This window comes from Cupressus sempervirens, chromosome 4 (assembly GCF_028749045.1).
Source record: "Cupressus sempervirens isolate cs-2001-9-10 chromosome 4, ASM2874904v1, whole genome shotgun sequence".
In the NCBI taxonomy this organism is placed as follows: domain Eukaryota; kingdom Viridiplantae; phylum Streptophyta; class Pinopsida; order Cupressales; family Cupressaceae; genus Cupressus; species Cupressus sempervirens.
Genome location: NC_143121.1, coordinates 667,709,291 through 667,719,077, shown reverse-complemented (window position 1 = coordinate 667,719,077; position 9,787 = coordinate 667,709,291).

Sequence of the window (9,787 nt, the reverse complement as noted above, 5' to 3'; positions counted from 1 at the left end):
ATAAAGCATTAACCTTATGTAACCTGGAAACCCAGCTCATGACTATCCCACCAAGAATAAAGAAATAACATGTAGTACTCTAAATGGTATCAATATCCCCTTCCAAATCTAAGTCAACATAGCCCTATAAATCAATAGTAGATACCCCAAAGTGTAAACACATATTGGATTTTCCTCTCAAATATCTGAGAATCCATTTGACTGCATTCCAATTCTCAATTCCTGGATGACTCATATACCTACTAACAACTCCCACTACATGTGCAATATTTTTCCTTGTACATACCATAGCATACATCAAGCTCCTTATAGCTAAAGCATAGGTTACCTTGGACATCTTACCCTCCTCTTCTTGTATCTTGGGACACATCTCCTTAGTAAAATTCAAATGACCAGGTAAAGGTGTGCTAACAGCTTTAACATTCTCCATAGAGAGACCTTGCAACAACTTCTCAACATAATCAACTTGAGATAGCATAAATTTTCTATTCTTCCTATCTCTACAAATCTTCATATCAAGGATTTAACTTTCTACCCCCAAATCTTTCATAAAAAATGCATGTGCTAACTAGCATTTCAGCCTCTTAATCTAATCCATGTTAGACTTAGCTACAACCATACCATCAACATAAAAAACATAAAATAATGTAGCTGTCATCATCCAACCTCTTAAAATGAACACAATGATCTGAATGACACCTACTATATCCATGCTCATGTATATAACTATCAAATTTTAGATACCAATACCTCGGTGCTTACTTCAAGCCATATAAACTTTTCTTTAATGTACACACTAAGTTCTCCTTACCTTTGACCTTAAATCCCCATGGCTAGGCCATATATATCTCTTCATCCAAATCACCTTGAAGGAAGGCTATTTTAACATCAAGCTACACTAAATGCAAATCTTCAATAGCCATAATACTGAAAATAGTATGGATAGAAGTCATCTTAACAACAGGAGAAAATATCTCATCAAAATAAATTCCTTTTTTCTGTGCAATTCTTTTTACAACTAACATGGCTTTAAATATTTTCTTACCTCCATCCTCTTCTTTCAACTTGTAAACCCACTTATTTTGTAAAGCTCTTTTACCTATAGGTAACTTGCATAAATCCCATGTTTTATTTTTTAGCAGAGTCCATTTCATATTTCATTGCAAACTCCCATTGATTTACCTACATATCTTCATCATAACATTTAGGTTCACTAGCATCAATAAGTAAAATAGAATACAAAGAGGGAGAAAATCTTTTTGGAGGTCTAATTTGGCTTATTGAAAATCTAACATTCACTGGTGTATGTGGTATTTTTTTTGCAATTGTTACACATCTGAGGAATGGTTGGAACATCATCTTTTAAAGTATCATCTAGCACTACATAATCATCTTCTTTCTTCTCATGTTGCTACAACAGATCTTTGTACAACACTTTCTCATCGAATATGACATCCCTACTTCTTACAATTTTATGATTTTCAAAACCCTAAAGCCTATAACCAAATTCATTAATGCCATATTAAACAAATACACATTTCTTTGACTCAACTTCTAGCTTGGTTCTATTTTCAGAATCTATGTGAGAAAATGCTTCACAACTAAAGATTTTGAGAAAAGAATAACTTAGCTTCTTATCAATCCATACTTCCTTTGGAATACCATAGCCCAAAGGAGTAGAGGTGTAATGCCCCACTTAGAGATCCTTGAAAACAAGGATTCAAATCAAGCCAATTTTTTTTTTTTTTTTTACAAGTATGAATGCATATGATGACATCATACAGGGATCACAAAGATTGCAATGGAAGACTTCAACACAATCCTCGCAACCAACGAATCTCCAAATGCCACTACCATACTGACACACCCAAACAAAACCAACAACCACCACAAACAAGATGAGGGCACAAGAAACAACCACTCATCAACAAAACACCAAGCTGGGGTAAAATGCAAGAACCTGAAATTTGGCTAAGCCTGAAATCCTAAAGCCTTGAAAACTGGCTAAGTTTGGATTTTTGAAGCCCTAAAATTTCCTAGAATCTATAACTTATCTTTGAGAGGTCTAAAACCTATCTCAAACGATTTTTCGCATATATTAAAATATATCTTAAGTATAAGAAATTAAATATACATCAACTTATACTTAAACGATATATTTTAAACCCCAAGAGACTAAAACAAAAACACAAAAATTGCACTTAAGAAAAACCAACAAAATTCAAAATGCAACAACATAGGGTCAAATAATGCCCAAAAGGGTGTCCAAGATCACTCTCAAAAAGATTGAAACACGAAGAAAAGTGCCTGTTGCTAGCCTGCGCAAGTTTTTCACAATAATCGTGCGACACTTTTTACTACGGGAGGGTGACACTTCTCCTTAAGGTGTGAGACACTCTTCCAGTGTCGTACAACATTTCTCAAAAAGGCATGTGACACTTTTCAACATTGTACAACATTTCTCAAGAAGGCATGTGACACTCTTCTAGTGTCGTATGACATTTCTCAAGAAAGCGTGTGATACTTTATAGTGTCATACGACATAGTTTGTATGGGCATGCGATACTTTTAAAAGTGTGCCACTATGCTGAACAAATGTCACCCATAGAAAAAAAAACACTCCCATAAGCAAAAGGGACTAAAATAGAGCAAAGAACCTCCACACCAGGGAGTACCGGATCCACGCGAATCAAGGAATGAACACTCGAGTGCAAGAACAACATAGAAAGAAGAACATCTATCCATCTAAACTACAGCAGCAAAGAACATACAAAAAGCAACAACTGAACAACCAAACTAAGTGTGCGGTTCCTCCCAACTGTCAATAACATCATAAGACCATCGTGGGTCCTAGCCATCCCCCGTGCGTAACATCTCAAGCCACCGACCAGATCATCAGTACTGTCGTAATAGGGATGTCACTACTAAAAACATTCAACAATATAAGCATAAGAAAATCTAACATGCTAGAAGAAAAACATAAGATAATCCTACAGTAGATAACATCACCTATCACATGCTAAACAACAATAAGCAATAGATATGCTAATACAATAATTCATAGCATCTAATCATATGCTAAACATCATAATAAGGGAATTCGTCAAATAAGATAACATCATCTAAACATGATATAAAAGCATCCCAATGAAAGCACAAATCACAAGAAAGCATACTCTGGGACTCGAAGTACCAAGTGAAGACATCCAGAAACAGTCACACTAGGACAAAGATCTTCTCTATACACTGATCCCTAGTAGTGGTGAAGATAGCTATGCCTCCCAACCACATGGAACCCGTAGGTCCACACTTGCCGTGCTGATGGAGATAAAGATCCAACCAAAAATACATAAAAACAACATCCATGGCTAACACTCACGCCAGACAGTATGATGGCTGAACCAAGAACCTAAAACAACGCAAGGAGTAAAGGTCATAGTCAGACACTCAAAAGGCTACTAAGTAGGGACTAACATCATGGAGAGTTGCTTGGCATCAAAAAGCCCAAGCTAGGACTTGTGCAGATTCAACATCCCTCAACGGAAAGGCTCTAGCACCCCAAACTTTTTATTATCTTAAATTTTATTATCATTCACACATTTTATTTAATTATCACTTATATAAAGCTTCCTCTGCCAACCCATGATGCCATGATCGTTGGGCTATGAGATAGAAGCCCCCTCCATATGCTACCCTACCCTACCCATGCTCATCCTATGACAAGTTCCCATGGGCATGCATAATCCCATCCTAACCCCAATGATCATAACTTTCAGCAAATCCACGGAAGATCGGGCCTCGCAAGTCACCCAACAAATGTACGTGCATATACTCGTGTGTGGCACACCACCATCACGAAGATCATAACACAAGGATAGGAATGAGAGCACAATGCAAAACAAACACCCAACCGAAAGCAACTCAAGAGGATAGATTCTACACGAATCCCAAAACCAATAAAACCATACATCATGAAGTCACTCAACCGGCCTCAATCCGAGAGTATGGATTCTACACGAATCCCAATGATGCAATAAGACCAATAGTCATGAACTTACTCAACCAGCCTCAATTCAAGAGTATGGATTTTACATGAATCTTAGTGCTCATGAAACAAAAGCAAAGGTCCAACAAAAATCATAACAAGTATAAAATCACTCAACTGAACACAACGTCGAGAGTACGGATGCAACACGCATCCCAATGCAACATAAAAGTCCAAAAGTGGTCTGACTAATATCCAAATGGATCATCAAGGTCCATGACCCACATTGTGCCAACAAAATTTGAGAAAATAGGGTGGCACACAAAATGAGGAAAAAATCCACATTTTAGAAAAAATTCAAAATTAAAACCCATTTGGCCTTTGGGTTCAAGAACCCAAAAAATTCAAAAATAAATGAAATCGAACACCGTATGCAAAAACGGCCAGCATAACGACGTAAAATCCCAAACCCTCATCCCACAAAATAGGGAAATGTTCATACCTGCCCAACCAGGTAGAACTAGCATACAAAAACAGAGGGGAACACTAGTTCTCAACCTCCAACCAAACGACTACGAAAAATAGAAGCAGAAACAGAGCATAAACAATAAAACAGGAAAGCCCTACCTCGCAGCCAAAAGGGAAAAATAGGAATCTGAACCATAAAATAAATATCTCGCAAAAGTAGCTAAAAATCACAGCAATCTAAGGTTTCCCTGAGCTGGATCCAATGAGCTCAACCTTGCGATGATCCCACGCTCGTAGCTCCCACAACGAACAAAACAGTAAATCTTCATGAAGAGGATTTTAGGTTTTACTCTCCAACTTTCCAATTTGAAAGTTAGAAGTGAGAAATTAAATTCCTCTTTGGATATTTATTCACTTTTCGGGTGAATAATCGATTAGGGCATTTAACTAGCCAATCTAGTTAAACCCCTAATTGACCCAAACAAAAATAGGCTATTCCTATAAATAGGAATTCATCTATGGCAAAGCTGCTAGAAATTAAAATAAATCAATTAAAAAGCCCAAAAACCCAAAAACACATAAATCTCTGAAACAACTTTCATGAAAAAGAGAAACTCTAAATGCACAAACACGCTTACTGGTCTAATCACATAATGCAAATGAGTTTGAATTTAATAATCATCGAAAGGTTTAAATTAAACATTTAATTAAGGATACATCAACCATACAAGGGTGACATTGGTAAAATATGAACGGCTGAATCACTAACTCCATGTGCCACTACTAGGGATATAAATCTTGCACACTAAACAACACGATCAAGTGCAATTGCATATAATAACATAGCCGAAGCAATAATTGATTTAAATCACCTAATTTAACCATTTATTTAATTATATTAAAATAATCTATTTACATCACTCACGTTCGCATAAAGCATAACAAAGCAAGAATGAAGTAAATAACCATAGCATTAAATCCATCATATAACAAAATTAGAGGTATGGCCAAATACCAGATAACCAAATAACTAGATATCATCATAAAACACACTGTCATCTCAAAATGGCATCATCTTGCAATATGATTAACTGAATAGCATAGTAGTCTAAAATCCATGATACTGGAATCAAAGTCTAACATCTAACCCTCAAGTCCTCTCAAATGTAATCATAACATGAGTTAAAAATATCTCTCTAATCAGAAATATAACAAGGAAAATTTCTCTAACACATAACCAAATAATCCCACATGAACAATCCATTCTAATTACTTAAGCATTTAATAATGATTGATTACTCTACATTAAAAAGGCACTAAAAACACATAAGCAAATACAGTCATAAACATGACTAACCACTACTACAGGAACCTAGTCCAGTGTAGCATGGTAAAAAGTACATAGTGCAATCTTTTCACACATCTCAAGGTAATCACAAAACAACCTCATGATACCACATCGATCCTGGTAACCACTGGCACAAACCTCAGTGAACCAAAAATCACATCATAATCTCAAAGATCAGTCAAAAGAAATATCAAAGCAACTGATACAGAAACATAAATCCAAACACCTCAATGGTGTAGACCACTCAGGGTCACAATCATGATCCATCACAACAAAAGATCAGCAAGGTTGCATCCATCAAGATGACTAACAAAAGTCAAATGGGAGAGGCACTACAAGAGGGACCTCTATTAATAAAATATATAGTAGTATTGATAGCTTCCACCCACATGTGTAAGGGCAACCCAACATGAAACCTCATGCTCCTTGCATGCTCCATTATATTTTCCTTTGATGACCGAGTAAGCTTGGTAGACACTAAATTTCCTTTACTAACCTTGAAAGCTTGGTAATAACTCTCTACACAAGGTAAAGTCTAAGAACACTTGGTAGACACTATAAACCTTCTTGCAAACATTTTGAGCTCAGTAGACTCTTCCTGATAACTGATATAACATTTGTGTAACATCAAAGACAACACACAATTGAACAATTGTATCCAACAATCTCCCTCTTTGGCATTTATGGCAACACAATATGTCATAGTAGAATGAAATTTGAAAACAAGTCTTCTCTGACAGAATACTTCTCCTTCTTAAATTTCATTCCTCCAAACTCCTCAAATACAGTAATCTCCCTCTTTCATAGAAACCTCTGCCTCTTGCATAAACTCTCATTTTCTTGCAAATTTCAAAAAGATGGGATAGTAAACTCTCCCTCTTTGACAACACATGCCAAAGACAACACAACTTAAATGAAATTTAATGTATCTTAAGTACTAACTCATGTGCAATGTCTTCATTACTTTGCTACATCAACTGATAGATCTTCAATTCTATGCCCCTATTGATGCATCACTAAAACTATATTTTAGTGAGCTTTAGATAAAGGAATGACCCCTAACTTACCTCTTACATACAAGAATGCATCCTTAGGTAAAGGCTTTGTGAATATGTCAGCAATTTATTTCTTTGTATGGACATATTCCAATCTGATCTCCTTATCCTACACCAATTCTCTGACAAAGTGATACTTTATAGCAATATGCTTGATTTTTGAATGCATCACTGGATTCTTGGATATGTTAACTGCACTTGTATGATCAAAAAACATAACAACAGGTTATTTAATTTCTTCCTTCATACCTTCCAATAATTGTTTGAACCAAACAATGTTTGAATAGTTTATTGCTATTGCAACATATTCTACCTCTGCTATGGACTGGGATGTACAATTTTTTTTTTTACTTTTCCAAGAAATCAAACTCTTTCCAAGAAAGAAAGCTCCTCCACTTGTACTCTTTCTTTCATCAATGTTTCTTGCCCAATCTGCATCAGTAAACATTTTTAAATCTACATTTCCTCCAAGTTTATACCATTACCCATAATCTTCAATTCCTTTCAAATATTTCATGATCCTTTTGATTGCCATCATGTGATTTTCTTTTGGTTTTGCTAAAAATCTTGCTACAATCCAAACTGCAATGGCAATGTTTGATCTTGTATGCACTACATACTACAACTTTTCAATCATATATCTCACAATATCTAATCCACTTCCCTTGATTCATCATCCTTGGTAAGTTTCAATCTAGTACAAATAGGAGTCCCAACTGGTTTGCAGTCTTCCATACCAAACTTTTTCAGTATCTCCTTCATGTATTTAGATTGAGTGATGTAGATGCAATTCTTACTCTATTTAATTTGAAGACCAACAAAGAGTTTGATCTCACCAAACATTGACATTCCAAATTTCTTATTCATTTTTTCTGAAAATTATTTACAAAGATCATCATTTCCTATGAACAAAGTATCATCTACAAATATTTCTGCCAAAACAATCTTATTATCTGGTCCTTCCTTGATATAGAAGCTACTATTATCATTAGTTCTTTGAAATCCAATCTAAATAAGATAGTTATGAAGTCTTTCATACCATGCTTTAGGGGCTTTCTTTAGACCATATGATTCTTTTTTATGTAATTTGCAAACCATGTCCTTCTTGTCTAGATCAACAAAACCTTCAGGATGTTCAACATAAACCTCTTCATCAAGTATAACATTAAGAAATACTGACTTGACATCCATCTAATAAACTTTGAATCCTTTATATGCAACACATGCAAGTAAGGTTCTAACACCTTCCAATCTTGCAATAGGATCAAAAGTCTCTCCATAGTCTACACCTTCTTCTTGAGAGTATCCTTTGCATACCAGTCTAGCTTTGTTCCTTGACACCTTACCATATTCATTTAACTTATTTCTGAATACCCACTTGGTTCCAATCACAATTTTTTCTTTAGGCCTAGGTACAAGAGTCCATGTTTTTTTTTTCTCTATCTACTCTATCTCTTCATTCATAGCATCAATCCAACTTTCATTTTCAAATGCATCTTTGAAACTTCTAGGTTCAAAATAAGCAAGTAAACAAGTTCCTTTCAACTTACTTCTTGTCATAGTTCCCTCAGATTTATCTCCAATGATCTGATCTGGTGCATGATGCCTCTTAACATACTTTTTCTAGCATAGGCTCCTTTCCTTTTGAATGCTTTTCATTTTCATCCTCTTGTGTTTCAACTTCTAGTTCTAGTTTCTCGAGCTCCATTGTTGTTGATTTGGTAGCTTCTGTTTGCAACTCGAGTCTTTGTAGCTTGATAAGTATTAACTCGGTTTGAACTTCCTGCAACTCGGTTACCAAAGACTTTGGAGTTGAAGATTCATAATTAACAGGTGTATCTAGCACTATATCAGGTTCAATAAAAACAAATCTCCTGTAGTCTTCTGGTTCCCTTTTGCTTTCTTCTTCAATTCTTTCTACAAACTCATCAACTTTCACATGTGTACTTTTTATGACTTTGTGAGTAGACAAATTCAAACATCTATATACTTTATTCTTTCAAGAATATCCCAAAAATATTCCTTCATCACCTTTCACATCAAATTTAACTTTTCTAGATTCTTTCAAAATGTAACATTTTCTTCCAAATACTGTTAGGTAACTTACATTAGGTTTGTAGCCATACCATAACTCAAAGGGAGTTTTGAATGAGTCCTTCTTCAACTGTACTTAGTTCAAGGTATGAACTACAGTGTTGATAGCTTCCTTCTAGCATTTGATAGCAATACTTTTTTCAATCATTAAGGTTCTTGCATAGTCAATGATAGATTTGTTCCTTCTTTTAGCTATTCCATTTTCTTCAAGAATTCCAAGTGCTAAAACCTACCTTTTGATTCCCCTTTCAATGAAAAAGTTATTGAACTCATGTGAAATGTATTCACCAACTCTATCTAACCTCAAGCATTTTAGTCTTTTTCCTATTTCCTTTTCTACTCTAGCCAAATACCATTTGAACTTTTCAAATGCTTTTGATTTCTCCCTTAGGTACATGACAGTCATCATTCTTGGGTAATCATCAACAAAAAGAATGAAGAAATTTTCACTAGTATAACTTTCAATTCCAATAGGTCCACACAAATTAGTATGCACAATTTTTAAAACTTCTTTAGATTAATAGTTTTTACTCTTAAAGCTAGTCTTTCCCATCTTGCCAATTTGACAATTCTTGCATAGACAAACCTCAGGTTTCTTTATGTTAGGAATCCCTCTTACTTTCTTGAATTTACTTATTTTTACCAAGTTATCAAAGTTCACATGACACAACCTCCTATACCATAACCAACTTTCTTCAACTTGAGCAATAAAACATGAACATTCACCAAGTTCAAGATAAAACAAGTTACCTTTTGTTTGAGTGCCTGATCCAATTAGCTTTCCTTTTCCATCTAGTAGTCTTGCTTTTTCATGCATGAATTTCACTTTAAATCTAT